The following is a 20,394-nucleotide window of genomic DNA, read 5'->3' on the forward strand; positions in this document are numbered from 1 at the left end:
GAGGAGTGAAATCATTCGGTGTTTCTCTTTTACTTTCTGCCTTACTTCACTTAGCACACCTTTTCCAGTTCCATCTCATTTGTGACAAATGATAAGATTTCATCGTTTCTCATGGCCGAGTTAGTATTTCATTGTGTGCCTATGTCACAATTTCATTATAACGCATCTGTGGTTGGCTACTTGCCTCGGTTTCAGATCTTGACTGTTGTAGATAAGGGCATAATGTATAAACAGCTGTACCTATGCCCTTTGGGGTTAGTGTTTCTGTGTATTGTGGGAGATGCCCAGGTGTGGAGTTTTAGTGTCATATATTAATGGTTTGTAAAGTCTTCAATTTTTCCAAGAAGCCTAACCAGGCAACAGTTCCAGTAGGCATGAGTAAGAGTTTCTTCCTGCTCCGTATCCGCCAGTGTTTATTGTTCCCAGACTTTATATAGATCCTTCTCACTGGTATAAGATAATACCCCATAGTTGCTTTATTTAAATTTCCCTGGTAACCAGGGATGGTGAACAATTTTCCATATGTCCATTTATTAACTTTATGTGATCTTTCAAGAATTGTCTGTTTATCTCTTCTCCCATTTTTAGATGCATTGTTGTATTTATTGTTGTTATTGAGCTCCCATTGTCTCTGGTCATTATTTCTCTCGGAAGAGATTCATAATTTTCAATATTCACTAAACACGTCTTTTACTTCCTTTTAAATTCCTAGCTGCTTTAATTTATTTTTCTGTTTTGTTTTTGGGCCACGCCTGGCGATGCTCAGAGCTTACTCCTGGCTCTGTACTCAGGTATCATTCCTGGTAGGATCAGGAGTGCTCAAACCATGTCAGCTGTATGCAAAGCAAGCACTCTACTATAATGTTTCTGCTCTTGTCCATACTTCTTTTTTTTTTGACATGATTATAAGTGGGATACACACACATATCTCTTACACTGTTGCTAACATTCAATAGAACAACAGATTTGTGTGCATTTATTTTGTAGCTTGCTGATTTCTAAGTTTATTGCTTTTAGAAATTTATTGTATAGTCCTTCCTTAGTATTGTTGTTTTTTTTTTTTTTTGCTTTTTGGGTCACACCTGGTGATGCTCAGGGGTTACTCCTGGCTCTGCACTCATGAATTACTCCTGCTGGTGCTTGGGGGACCATATGGGATGCTGAGAATCGAACCCGGGTTGGGCGCATGCAAGACAAACGCCCTACCTGCTGTGCTATCACTGTAGCCCCATAGTCCTTAGTATTTCATGTATTGTATACCATCTGCAGATCATGATCATCTGGGTTTTGTTTTGTTTTGTTTTGTTTTGTATTTTGCTCTTTGGGCCACACCCAGTGGGACTTAAGACTTACTCCTTAAGACTTACTCCTGCACTCAGCAGTCACCCCTGGTTCTGTGCAGGGGACCATGCCAGATGCTGGCAGCAGTACCCAGGTCAGCCGCATGCAAGGCAACGCCTTATCCACTGTGCTATTGCTTTGGCTTAATGAATTCTTTATCAATTCAAATTAATTTCTCTTTCTTGCCTAATTGCTGTGGCAAGTATGTCCAATATTATGTTGAATAATAGTGGTGAAAGTGGGCATTTTTGTCTATTTCTGACTTTAGAGGATAGACTTTTACATTTTCTCCATTAAGGATAATGTTAACTGGGTTTATTCTATATGGTCTTTATAATATTGAGATAATTCATTCAATCTCCATTTCTCTGAGGTTTTCAACCATTAATAGATATTGGAATTTTTCAAATGTTTTCTCTGCATTGAGTTAAGAAATGCTTTTTGTCTTTTATTTTAATGAATGTGGTATATCACATTCATTGGATTTGCATATTTTGAACCATCATTGCATGCTTTGTACAAATCCCACTTGATTGTGATGTATGATGCATTTAATGTATTGTTGCACTCAGTTTACTAGAATTTTATTGAGGCTCTATGTTTATTAGTTCTATTGGGCTGAAATTTTATTTTTTAGTCTCCAGCACCCTTTTTATCAACATATTAATGGCTTCATAGAACCTTTTCAGAAGAATTCCTGTTTCTACCACATCCTGGAAGAGCTTGAAAAAGATAAGTCGAAGGTTCACTCTTTGAAGGTTTGGAAAAACTCTAATGAACCCACCTAGCCCAGGATGTTTATTATTGGTGACGTTTTTATAACTGTCTCAACTTCCTTGATAGCAATACATATGTTCAATTTTTCTGCTTCCTCCTGTTTAAGTTCCAGGATGTTGTAAAACTAAAAATTTATCTGTCTCTTCTAGATTAGTGGTGTAAAGTTGTTCATCTGATCTTTTGCATTGTTAGGAGTCTGCTGTAACTTCTCCCCTTTTAGTTCCGATTTAGGTCAGGATTTTTCTCTAGGTATCTTGTTTTTATAAGTGTAAACAATGATTTGTGTAAACAATCTCTTGGCTACACTGCCTTCCTTTTCAAGATTTTAATGGCAATATTTGGCTCATCCACTGGCAATATGCTAAATGAATTTTGTCCAGAAGAAGGAAGGCTGAGAAAAAGAGGAAAAAGACAAGCAATAGAATGTTTGTCTTTGGGAGAGAATAAGCACAAGGAGAGAATCAAATAGAAACAAAGAATCCCAGCTTTTCTCCATCCTGAGAGATTCTTGGAAAGGGAGCCTTGTACCATGATGGTCTCTGCTAATTTGCTCCCAGGAGAAGAGCAATGGAATGACCGTAGAGAGGATTTTGAGATTCCAGTGAAGAGAGACCCTTCATTTCACTCCTTTAGAAAGGTTCAAGCAATATATAGAACATGAGTCCCTAGAGTATGTATGTATATTTCATATACATAATATAATAGACATATTATATGTAAATCTAATATTTCTAAGAAAAAGTTGATGGGCTGGATATTTGGGATGAAAATTACATTTGACAGAACTTTTAAGCACAGTAGATTTACTTCTGTGTATCATATCCAAGGAGCGTGTGCCAGCAGAGACAGATGGTACCAAGAAGCACTCAGCCCTATGTTTCAACACCATACAGGATTTTTAGTATTTAGATTTCATTCTAAGCAAAATAGCTGGAATCTGGACGTTCAGAAGTCAAACTGATAAATGTAAAAAGACATTTGGAGTTTTCCCCCTTGTTTTGCACAGCTGAATTTGTGGATGGGCCTCCATATTTATTTTACAAGTTTCTTTTTTTTTCATGCCTATTGAAAGTTTTATCTAGTGTATATCTTAGACTCAGTAGACACCCACAGTAACATGTTGCTATCTGGTAATTGCTTAACTACATCCCAGGGGTCATTTTATTGGTACATGGAGTACTTTGCAGGGTTCTGATTTGAAAAAGTAATTGTGTGTGTGTGTGTGTGTGTGTGTGATATGAGTGTTTGGACTATGCCCAGCTGTATGCCAGGCTTACTCGGAGTAAGGGATCACTCCTGATGATGCTCAGGGGACCAATTTGTGATGCCCTGGATCAAGTTGGGGTCAGCTACATGCAAGGCATGCATACACACCTTGCCCCCTCTACTGATTACTTGATTTCTGGAAAAAATAAGTTCTTTAGAGTCTTCTTGAATTGAAATTGCCCTAATTTTTGGGGGTGTGGCATTTGAGTTCAAAGTGAAAAGAGATTCCAGGTATTCTTTATTCAAAAGCAGCATGAACAGGTAAGGTCTCATCTGTGATGTGTAATAGAACCACTCAGAGAGTCAGACTTAAGATTCAGCATGAATTCCCTAGTTCCTGGTGAATTGCCGCCTCCTCTCAATGTTGATGGTTACTCAAGAACACAGCTCTGCACACACTCAAATAATGCCAAATGACAAGTTGCCAACAGAGAAATACTTGGATTCGAAGTACTGTTAAGACGGAGAATTACAAACTTTTAGAACTGCAGATCAGCTCTAAAGCATTAGCCTCTTTAACATCTAAATCCTGAACAGAACTTTCTGAACCATATGTTCCCATGCTGATCGTGGTGACTAATGGAGGGACTGATGGAAGATATTTCAACCACAGGATATAGTGTGGTTGGATTCAGGAACTTAAGTGTGACTGATGTAAATTAAATGTAAAACATACTTGTATGTATACACACCAAATACATGAAATTATGCACTTTTAGTTTAAATACCTTCTAAAAAGTAACAGCATGACACTTTGTATTTTATTGGCTTATATAGCATAATGCTAAATCTTCAATGTACATGAAAGTATTTTAGAACAAACTTGAATAGAGTAGGTGGAAATAAATGACAATAGTATCATATATATAATTAACAATGTTTTAGATGTGTTTGACTTTATATGAAGTAGGATTTTATTTAATTTTTTATGGAGTCATTATGAGATACAGTTGCAAAGTTGTTTATTATTGTTTCCAGAATACAATATCCCCACACCCATCCCTTCACCAGTGTATGTTACCTGTCACCAATGTCTCCAATTTCTGTCCCACCACCTTCTTCCCCACAACCTGCCTTTATGGTAGGCCCTCCCCCTCCCTTTCCTCAAATCCCTTCCCTTTCCTTTCTCTGTCCTTTTAGGCATTACTGGTGCCCGCTCAAGCAAATTGATGAACAATGGGATGACAGTGACAGTGATGTATATGAAAACTGATAGCATATTGGAAACTCTATAACTCTATATTGCTTTTGGTGACTCAACTCAATTTACATTTTGAGGTAGAAACAGACCCTTGAGACAAAGGATAAAAGATCGTATGATTGTTCACATCCCACAAACACCAAGTGTGTTGACTGAGGCTTCTCTGTTGAAGGGGAGTTACTTTATACTCCTGTTAATATGAAATACACGAGATGCCTATAGCACCTAATGCTTTTAAATTTAAGTCCATTGTAGTTATACTAATGCTGATTTGTAAATGTGATTTGATTAATATGTAAAATGAATTTATTTGATTGTTTTATGATGCTATAAAACATGCATTAGTATAACTGTTATATAGTGAAGAATTCAAAATGACTTGTTTATATCTTTCCACTAAAGTATTATATTAAAGGGACTTATACTTCAATATGTATGGTTTTGTAAGTCAATGCAAACATCATTAGTAAGTCAGTTACTACCAGCGAAGATAGTGTTGATGGAAGTCAGTGGATTTGGTTATTGCATATTACAGACTGTGACCCTTTGCCTTTAAACTTATTAAAGACCACAATCTTCAAATGAGCTCTATTTAGCATTGATAAAACTACTCATCCAAGTACCCTCATATAACCTTACCTTGATTCAATAAAATATTTTTATATGATTTAATGGTGTACCAATAACTATAGTCAAACCAAGCATAAAATAACAGGTCTTCTTTTCTTTAAAGTTATATTAACTTTGGAATTGCTTTAATGACAGTTTCGCTTAGGATCATTACATTAATTGCTAAGTTAAGGCTAAGAGTTCATCTGAAATTCTGAGAGATACATTGAGGCTTCTACATTGGCTTTATAAAAGTATTATATTTGGGAAATTATTGATCAAGTTTTAGAAGTTTTAAAAGAAAGGGGTTCCTTCTTAAATCTTTTAGTAGAACAGATCAAATTGTTCAGTCTCAACTCTCAACTTTCTATGACTGAAATTCAATTACTAAAATGAAGATTAAATATAACTGTAGAGGAGGAAAATAGTAAATATATGAATACCCATTAATGATGGGTAGCACTTTCGTCCCATTGTTCATTGATTTGCTCGAGTGGGCACCGGTAATGTCTCCATTGTGAGACTTGTTACTGTTTTTGGCATATTGAATATGCCACAGGTATCTTGCCAGGCTCTGCCATACAGGTGAAATACTCTCGGTAGCTTGCCGGGCTCTCGGAGAGGGACAGAGGAATCGAACCCCGGTAGGTTGTGTGCAAGGCAAATGCCCTACCTGCTGTGCTATCGTCCAGTTGGGCGCCTAATGGGTAAGATGTCTGACTTCAGATGGTGGGTAAATTTTATAAACTATACTCAATGACCAAAAAATATTATGTATTTGTTAAATTGAGTCACACCTTCTCTCACCAGCTCTCTATTCAATTGATTGCCTACATGCCTTAATATAAGCTAAGTTGAAATATGGAAGAAACTTACACTACAAATTATGCTAAAATAGTTTCATGCTAGTCTGTCTATCTAAAACTTTTAAAGAACAGCCTTAGGAGCAACATGCTTATGGAGTTACATGTGCATAACAGCTCTAAACTCAATAGGGACACATTTTTGATCTGAATGAGGATGTGGTCCTCAGGTCTTTTAGTGGACAGGTAACATTATATGGGTGAGCCACATAAGTCATTGAGTAGTAAGGTGGTATGTTGAAAAATCCTTTGTTAACTCCTTGTGATAAAATCCAGCTTTTATCTATCCACTGCATCTGCTGTCCTACTCAGAACTCTTGATAGTTCTGGTCCCTACACCCATGTGTCGAGGTTTTACTCCATACCAAACAATTCTCTGTGACATTATCTGGGTGTTAGACAATTGAAGACAACTGTGGTATTACCTCGAGGTAGAATCAGAATCCACACATTAAGAACCCAGTTCCACGAGGTCATTCCCTCTTTCATACTTCACACGCCAGTTTTACGACCAAGATAACTTTGGTGCTTCTCACCTACTGGTTCTAGTTACAGCTCAGTCACCTCAATAGAATAAATGATGTTTCTGGTGCTTTTATATCTTAGTAATTTACAATGCCCCAACGCCAATCCCATCACCAGTATTCCCTACTCTCCACCGTGCCCCCAGTTTTTTTTGTCCCCCAGTTACTTTCCCCATTCACCTTGTTCCCCCAACACTCCACCCCAGTAGAAGCTTCCTACTGAAGACCAGTTCAGGCGTTTGATATTCACCAGTGAAGTTTCTTTATATCCCTCAGATGAAAGAGATCATTCTGAGTCTGTTCTCTCATTCTGAACTGATTTCTCTCACGATGATACTCTCCAGATCTACCCAGGCAGCAGCAAATTGCATGACTTTTCGTTTCTCATGGCTGAGTGGCATTCCGTTGTGTATATGTACCTTAGTTTCTTTATCTCGTCATTTGTTCTTGAAAATTTGGCTTGTTCTCAGAGTTTGGCTATTTTGAATAGTACTGTAATGAACAGAGGAGTGCAGATGTCTTTTCTGCTTTTTGTTTTTTGGGTCCTTGGGGTATATTCCCAGGTATGGCATTGCTGAATCATATGGAAGCTCAATTCCTAGTTCTTTGAGGAATGTCTATATAGTCTTCCAAAAGAAAAAAAACATCAAAATGGTTGAAGCAGTAAACATTCCCACATGCAGTGAACAAGGGTCCTTTTTTTTGGAACCACATCCTTGCCAAATTTGGTTGTTGTTTTTGATGACTGCCAGTCTCCTTGGTATGAGGTGATATTTAATTGTTGTTTTGAAGCTTCTATACTCAAAGAAAAAAATATATCTAGAATACACAGTCCGCAGATAGGAAGAAATTATTTATCTACCACTCATCTGATAGAGAGTTAATATCCAAGATCCATAAAGTACAAGAAAAGAACATCAAAAAACTGGGGAGTAAAGATGAACAGAAACTTTCTAAAAGAAGAAATAGAAATGGCCACAAGACATATGAAAAAAGTGCTCTATATCACTAATCATCAGGGAAATGCAAGTCAAATAACATTATACTATCTTTTAAAAGAGTAACTGACCATATAAAATAGTAGATTGAGAATAATTATGGTTATATCCTAGACTATCTTTAAATATGTTTAAAACATTTGGATTTTCACTTAATAAAACATATATATATTTATATGAAGTAAATATACATTGGTCTCTTGAAAGTAAGGAGATTATATCCATATGAATTTTGATGATCATCTTATATTATGTCAGGTGTCCTAAGTTAGTAATTCATAATACCCTCTTTGGTTCTCAGAAATGTGCCTTGCTCCATAAAGTATATGCACATATCGTGTAGTGCCAGAAAGCTTTGTAAAATGCTGTTATAACCTCAAGTATTCTGGAAGCTTTTCAGCAACAGTTGTGAGTCAGAAGCATTGGTGAAAATTGGGTCCAGTCACAGGAGTCAATTTTTCTGCTACCAGTGCAACTTTATGTTGTTTAAATAGTTCCTCATTCATAGTCTTCAAATTAAACATGTATTTCTACTTTCCTGCACATTTTATTCAAATACTATCCTAAAATTTAAGTCTATTTTCTATCATATTGTTTTATGTAGATTTAAATTTGTGCAGTAGTCAAGAATTTGTAGAGCTGGAGATAAAGAGGCCCCACAAATTGATGGGGTTTAAGAATTTATGTTGCATGAGGCTGCCCCTTTTCAATCCCCAGAATGATTGAGCACTGCCAGGAGTGATCCCCAATGGTCAGGTATAGCCACAAAACCAATACTGAAAATATAAAACAACAACAAAAAACCAAATTTGTATCATTCAAAATTATGTTTTTGAAGACAAAATTTTGTCAGATAATTTTACCCCAGGAAAATTCCTTGCTTTTATAGGAAGTGGTTCCTTGGATATAGCATAATGTCTGTTAATTCAATAAGCAGATGTTAATTATTTTTATTTGTAACTAGATATGTAGCAATATTAGTTTTGTTAACTTTTAATAAATATTCCTAATTTTGTATCATTTAAGAGCTGTTTTATGAAGTCATCCAAGCTATGAGAAAAAAAATCTTACTAGAGATCTGGTTGATGCTACCTACATTTATTACTTTAAATATGGTACTGATGCACACTTTTAATAAAATAATAATGAAATTATGCCATGGAAGATACTGAGAGAAAATCTAAACTATGTATTTATAAAGTCAGAGGAAAAATATGGGAAGAGAATATCATGAAACAATTATTCTTTGTTAAATGATGACTAGTGTTCCAATGGATTTCTATTATAGAATCTCTCTGGAAATTATATTAATACTCATTTTTGAACCCCTTAAGATGAATTTTCATGTTATGTTACAAATTCCTTTCAGTTATTTTATTTAATAATGTTTCATGTTAGGTTACAAATACCTATAATATCAAGCTAGCGTGTTATTTCAACCTACTATTAAGTAAAAATACACCAGTTTATCAATGCACAGCTCAGAACACCAGTAAGTCTTCAACTTTTCATGTAATTTAAAACCCAAATTTGAGAACTGCATTTTAAGGGATAGGCTTTACTCTTTGATCGTGTTATTAATCTTGTAGGAATTTAATAACACTTAAGCTAATTCTGAAGTTTACTGAGGGGTAGTCAATAATTACAATAAACCTTAAGTGTATGTAGCAGCATTATGAGAAAGGAGAAGGCACAAAATAGAATGGCTCAAAGTTTTAAAGGTCTTTAATCGTTTAAGTCAGTAGGAAGAGAATTACTGGAGAGAAAAAATAGAAGGGCCGATTCAGGAGAATTACCAAAAAGTCGCCACCAAATTAAAATGATTATTTAAAGCTTGGTAGTCTCTTGATGCTGCAGTTTCATTATATCAAATCCCTAAGCCTTAGAGGGCCTCTCACTCCTGACTATAGCTTGTACATTAGCAGGTGCTTCACCCACCTTATTCATTTCATACTTGGATTCCAGCCTCCTCTTTGATAGAGTCTAGTGGCTAATAAGGAATTTTTTAATGCCTTGAAAAAAATTGAATGAAGATAAAAACATAACTAGTTTGGAGTTCCATAGCTACAGACTGAAATTTCTGGAATACTAATATATGATATTATACTCTACTGTACTATGATGTGAGCAGTGTTTTTTGTTGGGGGGGGTGTTGGTGTTCTCCCCCCATGTCATGGTCCTAGCAGCTAGCCTTGCATTGTGTTCTGGGTCTCTATGTGGGAATGAGGAACAAACAGGTTAGGTTAACTTCAAGACATGGGACCTGCACCATCTCTCTGGTCCCAAGATTCAGTTTTCTTAATATATCACTGTATCACTGTATCACTATTCTCCCATTGCTCATCGATTTGCTTGAGCAGTAAGATCTTAAGCGTGAGACTTGCTACTGTTTTTGGCATACCGAATACACCACTGAGAGCTTGCCAGGCTCTGCCGTGCAGGCGGGATACTCTCGATATCCTGGGCTCTCTGAGAAGGATGGAGGAATCAAACCCTGGTCGGCCACATGCAAGGCAAACGCCCTACCCGCTGTGCTATCGCTCAACTATTAATGAATTACCTCAACTCACTCAGGACTGTGTCTGTTCTAATAGGAAGGGAATGAGTTCTACCAAGCAAACCCCTTGACGTAAATGGAGTGTCTTTTATTGTAATCTTCAAACATCAAAACTGCACACAACTCTTTTACCAGTTAGTACTACAAAAAAAGATTTAATTAATTTTTAATTATAGTCATTAATTTGAACTTTATTATAAAAAGAAATATTTTTAATTCGGTCATCAATTTCTGCTACAAGTACTCTCTCATTCAACAGGATTTCTTTTAGTGAGTTTTTAAAATTCAGTGAATTTATTTAATTTTCCCCTTTATCTCTCTGTCCGCTTGCTGCATGATCAGGGGTTGCGTCGTTGCTGTACTTGCATGTACTTGGTTGAGTTGTGCTGGGGAATGTGTAAATGATCACACTTAGAATGTGGGACAATGTTGGAGTTCAGACTAGCAGACTCACACTTATAAGGCCACACACCCAAGGACCCCCCAATCCCCACAAACACACACATTACTGAAGTGCCTAAGTGACAGATTGAGGAAAACATCTAGAGATATATTCATATATAGAAAATGTTGGGACTTCGCCCCAGGCTGTTTTCACTCGGGGCACCCCAGAGGGGGGAGGGTGAGAACCTTCCCCACCCCAAGGGACCCTGTCCCGGCAGTCGACCTCCACTACCCAACCGCCACCACGCTCCAGGCCGCTCTCAGGACCGCACGACACATTATAAGACACTTCCTACCCATTTTCCATAATTACCACACCATATTTGATGGAGTTCACACAGTAGGCAACAAATCATAGAGAGCAATAAGCTATTGAGAGTATCTCACCCACTTGGGCAGAGCCTGGCAAGCTACCTGTGGTGTTTTCGATATGCAAAAAACAGTCATGATAGGTCTTATTCCCCTGACCTTGAAAGAGCCTCCAATCGTTGGGAAAGATGAGTAAGGAGACTGCTAAAATCTCAGGGCTGGGAGGAATAGAGACGTTAATGGTGCCTGCTCGAGCAAATCGATGAACAACGGGATGACAGTGACAATGACATAGAAAATGTTGAAACATAAGCTATGTTAAAGTTGTAATTGTTGTGAGAATAAATGACCTGCCATGTACCATTATTGTATTGCCTATATTGTTGCAGAAAATCCCAATTTCTTATTCAGGATCTTTCCCTTTTTTATCCACTTGTTCTCTACTTCTCATTGCAATTTTTCTCTGAAAACATAACCACTTTCTTTAAAAAGATTTCTGGTAAAATTTTGGAAACATTTAAAATAATCTGGGGCCAGAGTGATGGTATTGCAGGTGGGGATGATTGCCTTGCATGTAGCCATCCCGGGTTCAATCCCCAGCATTCCAGGAGTGATCCTTGAGCACCTCTGGGTGTGACCCAATATTCTTCTCCCTGACCCCAATAATATGCTTGGGTCTAAAAGATAGATGCTACAGAGGTTAAGGCACAATGCCTTGCATGCAGCCAACCCTGGTTTAATCATTTGCATCCCGTATAGTACAGAGCACTGCTAGGAGTGATCCCTGAGCACAGTAGCACTATAGCACTGTAGCACTGTTGTTCCATTGTTCATAGATTTGCTTGAGTGGGCACCACTAACGTTTCTATTGTGAGACTTGTTGTTACTGGTTTTGGCATATGGAATACACCACGCCAGGCTCTGCCATGAGGGCAACATACTCTCGGTAGCTTGCCGAGCTCTCTGGGAGGGACAGAGGAATCAAACCCGGGGTTGGCCGGGTGCAAGGCAAATGTCCTACCTGCTGTACTATCGCTCCAGTCCACTCGGAGTAAGCCCTAAGCACAGTCAAGCGTGGTGTAAGACTTCTCTCCCTAAAATAACACCTTTTGCCTCCTGCAAAAAAGGGGCCAAAGTGATAGTACAAAGTGATAGGGCCTTTGCCTTGCATGTAGTTGACCTGGGTTTCATCCCTGGCACCCCATTGGGTCCCTTGAGCACCATTAGGAGTAATTCCTGAGTTCAGATCCAGGAATAACCCAGGAACATCACTGGGTGTGACCCAAAAGGCAAAACCAAACAAACAAATAACCCAAAACCTCACCCCTCCAATAAAAAACCCTGTTTATGGCTTTTAAACTATTTCTCAATTGTTTCCTCTATCAGAATGCTTTGGATTAGTTTGTGTGTCCATGATTATGATAAAAGAAATTTAAATTTATCTCTATGTAACTTTTTTATAATTAAAAAACCATGTCATAGGTATATGTAAAAATCTGTATATATAAATGATTCTTTAATAGGAAATCCTCATAGAATCTATAGAATACAGAACATTAGCTTTTTTTCCCAGAAGGTGGGTAATTGTGGACTTAATGCATTAATGGAGTTATGGTTAAGTGTTAATGACATACTTTACATGATCTCACTACAAGAAAAAAAGGTAAAGGAAAATAATAATAATGCAGTAATAAAGGTTAGCAAGATAGGATACCTAATGAGGAATCAGGGACTTGGTTATTGACCTTCAGATAATTTAGTTACCCTTTCTAAGAGTGTAAGCAGTATGGTACAGGGTTTGAGTTATTTGGTAAGGGAGTGTAAAATCATTTTTCAGTAGCTGACTTTTCTGTGTGTGGTAGAAATATTATCAAAATAACCCATTAGAATTTATGTTTAAAAGGGGGCAACTGCATTTATTTTATTGCCACTGTCTTCAGCACCAAATTTTCAGCCTTGATAAAGACTCAGTAAACTTTCATTGAATGAATGAGTGAATTTAGAGAAAGAAATGTGTTTCTATCAAATGTAACAATAAGGTTTTCATTTGCAACTTTGGAGAGGGTATTTTTCCTTTAGTTAGATTTAGTGAAGTGTGATGTAAGGCTAAATGTAAGACTTTGTATAACAGCGCTTTTAAACTTTATATTTTGGACTAGGAAGAATAAGCTGGTTTGACAAGGGATTCTGTTGTCTTAAACTGGAAAGAATGAATCTTGTTAAATTGCTTATGAGAAGCTTCTGGAAGAAAGAAAAAGAAATATGTTGAATGGATCTAGCTCATTGAGGTGTCAGGAGGTCTTACCATGGGAAGAGAAATTCCCCTTAGCTGGGTGGCCAAACCATTTTCCCATCGTAACAGGAAATATACATGTGATGAGCTAAATTAATAGACCTGGTGGCAGAAAATTAAGAAAATGATGTTGCCTTTAGTTTAAAGATTAGCACATTAATCTTTATTGAACAATAATGTAACCAAAATTTTGAGATGAGTGAAATCGTTTTTTGGGGAAGGGGACATTTTTGCCCTCCACTCCTGCCCTGAACACACACACATCCCTGGTGCCTAGTGGTGCCTGAAGACATTTTAAAATGACTACATGGTTGATGGCAAGAGAATAGTCACTTGTGATATCTACACATAATCTTAGATAGTCAGTTGATGTTGGAGGCTGCAGATCCAGGTTAACACCGGATGTCTGGTTTTCTTTAGCTGGATTTAGCTGTGCAGGTATGAATGGGAGGCATTTCAATTTAGATCAATGAGGGGCATGAAAAGGAGTTGAGGGCATGGCATGATGAGATTAATAATGCAACAATATGGAGCTGAGCATGAGATGAAGTGCAGACTTGAGTAGACCCTTTGATAAGGGAGAAAGTAGAGGAATTTAGAATTTTGGCACTTTTCCAACATCTAAGACGTGGTGCAAGGAAATAAAAGATATTAATAAAACAGATCTGAGTGGTAGGAAAGATAATGGACAGCTGTGACTGTTTGAATGTCAGAGTTGGTCATCGCCAAAAATGTGTCAACAGTTTCTCCTAACTGCCCCAAATCTTGGGCCCTCAAATGTATGTCACGTGTAGAAGTTATAAAACTAAAAAGTGTAAGGACCCCAGAGCTTATTCATCTGTGCATACCCGGCGTCTTATTTTGAGTTCTGAGCATAATTTTCAGAGTTACCGTTTTATGATTCATGTCATGTCAGAGCTGTAGTTAGCGTGTGTCGGGATGGACCATGACAGAGAGAGCTACAGAAGGGAGATTTTTGTACCTTTTCTCTGTCATTCACTTCTCATTCCAGGTAACCCCTGGCTTTGGTTCTCACTTTGTAACTGATATTTGGAGAAAGTATGAAAAAAGCCTGTGTTAACTTTAAAACTCTTTATTTCATTTTCTACGTGTTTACACTGTGGGAACACTAACGTATATAGTTAACTGATCTTATAGTGCAGTCAGACAAAAACAAACCTGGATTGAAAAAAGTATCGAGTGAAACCATTTTTCTTATTGTATTCTTTTCTGAATACCACAATATTGACTGTGCACCCAGCACCTAGGTGGCGTGCACCAAGCAGCAGCACCTTAGCGTTCACAGGGCCTTATTCCCTACCCCTATGTCAGCCTTCGCTGATACAGTAGTGGCAATTGTATTTTATCTCGATTTACCACATGAATTTATTTGTTATTTAGGATGATTTTTTTTCCTGCCATAAAATCCAACTCCCCCCCACCCCTTCTCTTTCCATACAACGAGTCAAAACATTTACCAAGGAGTTAGAGCTGTTTGTACCACAGCAGCAGAACTCATCTGCTGATTTTGTCTGCTCTCTCCCACCCCGCAAAACCCCGGACCTCAGGCATGACTGAAGTGCCACAGTGGGAGTTGTGAAATCTACCACCAGGCTTCAGGATTCCACTGGAGAGCCATGTCCATATGCACTTGAACCTAAAATCTGACTCTGCCCTCCTCGTGGTGATCTGGCGTCACCTGGGAAGCTTGAATTTGTACAGGCACCCGCGGAAAGACAAGATAGCCGATGTGGAAATCAATACTTTCGGAGAAGTCATAGCACTATTCTGGAACCAAAAAAGATGAAAAGAAGACCTTGGATTCATTGGTGGAGATAAGAGCAGAAGACTTTGCCCTGGGGCTGAAGATACTTCAGTGGGTCCGGCACTCACCTGGCATGTGACCAACCCAGGCTTGATCCTTAGCATCGGCATATGGTCCCATGAATCCCACCAAGAGTGATCCCGGAGTGCAGAGCCAGGCGTGGCTCATTCTCCCCCACCCCCCACCACCAGAGTGTTTGTCCTCAAAACCTCTACTCCGGGTGGCAAAGTTTAACCTGAGACTTATTTAAGCCCATAATTTCTCCCTTAGGGCGTTGGGCTGCAGTGGGTAGAAGTGATTAGTGGATGCTCAGGTTTTTCTGGCAGTGTGGGATGCTGATAAAGAAACATTTTTGTTATAGCATTGAGGGTCCTGAGTTTGGGCTTTCCTGAGGGAAGAAAGGATTTTTGGAGAGTGGCAGAGTTCAGGCCAGATATGACAAGGCCGCAGCTAGTGTTACACTTGATCACGCAAAGATGACAACTTCTCCTATCAGCCAGCAAACAATGGTGTCCACACTTGTAACTGTTATGCAACCTGGTATTGAAAATCCTAGTCAAAACCACCAGGCAATAAAAGGATATTGCACGGATCCAAGTTGGAAAAGAAGTTAAATTTTCACAATTTGTACATAACCTGGTAGTGTACATAGAAAATCCCAAAACCTCCAGTAAAGACTATTCAGATAACAAACCAAGCCTGTAAAGTGGCAGGCTCCAATACAGAAATGTGTTGCATTTATATATGTTAACAACAAACCAGAAGAGAACAAAAGCAAGAAAATTGCTTCCCATTTGTAGTCTAATCAAAACGAAATGCTTAGCAATTAGCTCAACAAGGAACCCGAAAGACATGCATCTTTGGCAAAAGAAATAGAAACAAGGAAATCGAAAGACAGGGCATCTTCTGGACTGAAGAAGTTAGCACATTGAAAATGGCCATTCTATCCAAAGTTACACGCAGATTTAATGCAATATCTGTCACAGTTCCAATGTCATTCTTCAAGGAGATTCTTGGATAGACATTACTGAAACGTGTAGGAAACTAGAAAAGAGCTTGAGTAGCCGACGCAGTACTGAGGACAGGAAGAAGAATGGTTTCATCATGCTTCCTGGCTTCAACAACACTGCAAAGCCTTGAACACAGTGTCGTGTTGCCCTGAAAACATAGTCAGATCACTGAAGAAGCACTGAGAGCGCAGAGGTAAATAACTCAACCAAAGGTTTATTTACTTTGCTGGGTGCGTTAAGGCCTGGGGTACAAGTTGGGGAAGTTTGCACAGAAGACGGCGTGGTGAGGAGGTTTTGTTCTCCCCTGGACCCATATTCTTGGGGCAGTGTTTGTGAGTGCGGAGGCGGGAACAGGGGCCTGAGTCTGTGTGGGCTTCGGGTGGCCGCTTCGGAGTCCTGTTTGCCAGTGTCTGTTCACAGCTGTTTAAGGAGGTTGAGAGGACCTGCGTGGGGGCTGGAGGGGGGTGTCACAGATCACAGGCCTGAGTGCTTGGCCGCCGCTGTGACGACATCCTCCTGTGGCATGTGGTGTTGGCCGGGACGGGCGTGCTCAATGCTTGGCAGCTGCTAAGGTGCCACAGTCATGCAGACGTGGGTGGTGCTGGGGAACTCAGCACCTGGCCGCGTCTGGAAGGAATCTGGGTCCTGATTCCTTGCTGCTGATGGGGGAAAAAGACTTTGGATGGCGACGGGCCAGTCAGAGAGAGCAGCAGGCAGAGGGCCTCGTCGCCGGCTGTGTTTGCGGGGTGCCAGGATGTGGCTTGCTCCCTAGCTAGCGGGCAGGTGCGGATTTGGTACCCGCCCGCTCTGCTTTTCTCTCGAAGAGCACACTCCTGAGAGTTGTGTCTCATTCTCCCACTAGCTCAGCTCTTCCCGAGGGGGGCGTAGAATTCCTTTCAGGGCCTTTCGCTTCGAGTCTTGGGTTTGGGGAGTGGGTTCCCGCATGATAGCCACCAGCAATAGTTCAGCAGGTTGGGAGAGGTCAGTTAGAAGGTGCTGGCCTGTTGCTTTCCACCTTGGTTCATTTGCCGTCTCTGTTCGGCTCTTGTTCCCGGGCTGCTAGTCAGGTCAGGGATTTCCTCTGGGGGTCGGGTGCTGTGCAGATCCGTGCTGCTGCGACGGGCCCCAGGGCGAGCACGAGGGCCTTGTTGAGTGCTGGATCTTAGTTGTCTCTTTTTCTAGGTTTTGTTGAACTCATCTCTCTGTGGCCCTCACCGACAGGCCCCAAGGTCTGTGTCCACTCTGCCAGGTCATTGAATTCGTGTGCTGAGTATGTGCCGCGCTTCTACCCTTCCCTTCCATGGGTGAAATGTCACACCTGAGAAATACGTTGGTGATTGCATCTAGTTTCCCACACTGGGACTTCTTAATTTATTTTATTTTAAGGTTTTGTTTTTTAGGCCACACCTGGCCATATTCAGCGTTTACTCCTGCCAGTGCTTAAGGGACCCTAGGAGGTACCTGAGGGCTAAATGGGGTCAGCCACATGTGAGGCAAGTGCCCTAACCCTTGTTCTATCTTTGGCTTGTACAGTGGGATTTCTTGATTGGTGATTTTTTTTGTTTCCTTTTGTATTTGTTTCTCTCTCTCTCTCTCTCTCTCTCTCTCTCTCTCTCTCTCTCTCTCTCTCTCTCTCTCTCTCTCTCTATCCACTTGGCAATTGCCTTTTGCCCCTTGCTGTGGATACTTTGTTTTTCTGGATTTATTTCTGTACAGATTCTACCAAACTTTGCAGACTGCTGTTATGGGAGAAAGAGGTAGGGATAGTTTCTCTCTCTCAGCCGTCCTGACCTTGTAACACTCCTACCATTGTATACATTCTGACAGTATGCAATACCCATTCTATAATATTTATTCCTTGACTGAGCATCTCTGAATGGCTTTTATTTTTCAGTGTCACAGTAATTACGGAAAATATGTTCTCCCATCTTTTTCTCAACTATAATGTATGAAAGCAAGCCACCAGTTGTGATTAGCACAGTTGCTGAATTTTCAAACCATATTCAATACCTAGCTGATATATTGTTGTGAAGATGAAATGAGATCATACCCACAAGTGCTTATTATATGCACTACTCCACACCAAGCATACCCAGGAAATATTAGCAATTGTTTTGTCTTCATATAGATGCATTGTCATTCAGAAATGTGCTCCTCTGTGTTTATGCTTTTACGTCAGGAAGTCACTGAAGATTGTAGGTATTTTTAATTCTACGAGTAACATTTGTTTCTGTAAAAAAATATTCTATTACTTCAGTTGGGAGCAGTTTTCATTGCAAATTAAGGCAGGAAGGGATAGTAGGATATACTTTTATTTGTTAATATTTTCTTTCGGGGGCATCTTTCCTTTCAATATTTGTTTGTAACTCCTGGCAATGAGGATACTAAACTAGGGCAGAGGGCCTATTAGTGGTCCAAAAATACCATTTTTCATCATGCACGCCCTAGTTTCTTTTGTAAAAGTCCTCGATTATTATGTGCTTTTGTTTAGAGCAATGTTTGTGGTTCCCACTGTGCTGGTTGACACCAGAGTTTCATGCTGTGGCCTCTTATTTATGTGATCTTTGCCTGTGGCCCTCTAAATCATCCTGGGAGGTTACATGGGCCCATGTGCTCTCCCCTTAACCCTTCTGAGAAGTGCTGTTTAGAGGATGCCGTGGTGTGTGCAGTAGCTGGTCTGAGAATGAATGTCACTTTATAATCAGGCATTTCCCTACCTTTCACCAAATGAATCATCATTCAACTTACAAAAGGATTCCTATTCCCAGGCACAGCTGCTCCGTGCTGTTTTCCTGACACTGCATGACCTTAGTCACCTCTCTGCTTCTAGTCTTATCTTTCTGCTTGCCTGGTGGAGGCCTCTGTTAATTATCCGTGGCTTCTGATGATTGCTTTCACAAATGTGTGCATTCGAAAAGAAAGAATAGATACCCAGTGATCCAGTTACGTCCAGAAAACTATCACTGCTTTTCTACCACTGGCCATCACTTTATGTTTCTGGACTTTCTGAAATAGACCATGCTCATTGTATGAGCAGTTAATGACGGTGATTGTCCCATATGCCTATTGGTCATTTTTATATCCTTTTGGGAGGAAATGTCTGTTCATCGCCCCTTCCCATTTTTGATGCTTATTCACTTTGTGTTATCGAGTTTTGAGATTGGTTTATGTATCCTGGATATGTGTGATACAGGAATATTTTCCCCCAATCAGTAAGGAGTATCATTAAGTGTTGGGGACATTACTGCCTGTTTTAGCTTCATTGGAAAAATGGTAGACTCCCGATAATTGAGAATAGAGCTTCTGTATGGCCATGAAGTTTTATTCTTGGACACATATCCCCCCGAACAAAAAAGCAGACATTCAAAAGGATATATGCACACTTAATGTTCATTGCACCATTATTCAGATACACCAAGATCCGGAGCGACCCAACTGCCCCAACAGGTGAGTGGATAAAGAAATTGTGGAACCTCTTGCTGCCACCAGATCATCTCGTCATCAGCCACCATCCAGATCACATGTCCTTCTCTCCTGAAAGGGAGCATAACATGACCCTTGTCATAACCATGCTTCCGGACCCTGCGCCAGGCTATTTCACTCGGGGCACCCCGGAGCGGGGTGTGTGAGACACCTCCCCACGCCAAGGTGCCCAGCCCCAGCAGCCGAAAATCCCTAGAGGTCAACCACTGCCATGCTCATGGCCGCTCTCCACTTGCTCCAGCCGAGCCTCACTGCTGAGTGAACCTATTCCTGGACCCTGGTCATGTGATACTTCATATGACACACCCTACCCAGACTCCAAGAGTAGCACACTACCTTGGATGGGGTTCATAGTAGTAGGCAACCAGTCTTAGAAGAACATGTATTTTTTTTACAGAGATGTATATAAAAGCCCACAAGGCTCAACCGTTAGCAACATGCTAGTGATCTCTCGCAGAAGGGCTTAATGGCCCCTGGGTGAAATGCAACACTCTTCATTCCTTTTCCTCTAAGGATACTTTTTTTGTAGCATGTTCCGTGGATTTTCTTAACAACCAATACAAAAATATTATTTCGATTCTGCTTTGAGGCAGGGGTTTGGGATGGAAACATCTGGAACATGATGGTGGGAAGGTGTGATGGTGAAGGGATTGGTGTTAGAATATTAAATGTAATCAAATATTGTTAATTGCTTTATAAAATTAAACAATGAAGAAAAAGAAATTTATTTCATAAACAATGGAATACTACTCACCTATGAGAAAAGATGAGATCTACAGTTTTCTGCGACTTGGATGGAATTAGAAAGCATCATGTTCAATGAAGTAAATTTGAAAGAGGCAAATACCAGATGACTTTGCTTATAAATGGAGTAGAAAGAAACAAAAAGAGTGG

At 39.7% G+C, this 20,394-nt stretch overlaps 1 protein-coding gene across 1 annotated transcript in view; it reads left to right on the forward strand.

Annotated features, from left to right (window-relative positions):
• The window catches only part of CFAP299 (cilia and flagella associated protein 299), a 531,643-nt gene that overhangs the window by 134,658 nt on the left and 376,591 nt on the right, over positions 1 to 20,394 (forward strand). The gene's annotated exons all lie outside the window — the stretch shown is intronic.

Source organism: Sorex araneus, chromosome 5, assembly GCF_027595985.1.
Source record: "Sorex araneus isolate mSorAra2 chromosome 5, mSorAra2.pri, whole genome shotgun sequence".
Classification (NCBI taxonomy): Eukaryota; Metazoa; Chordata; class Mammalia; order Eulipotyphla; family Soricidae; genus Sorex; species Sorex araneus.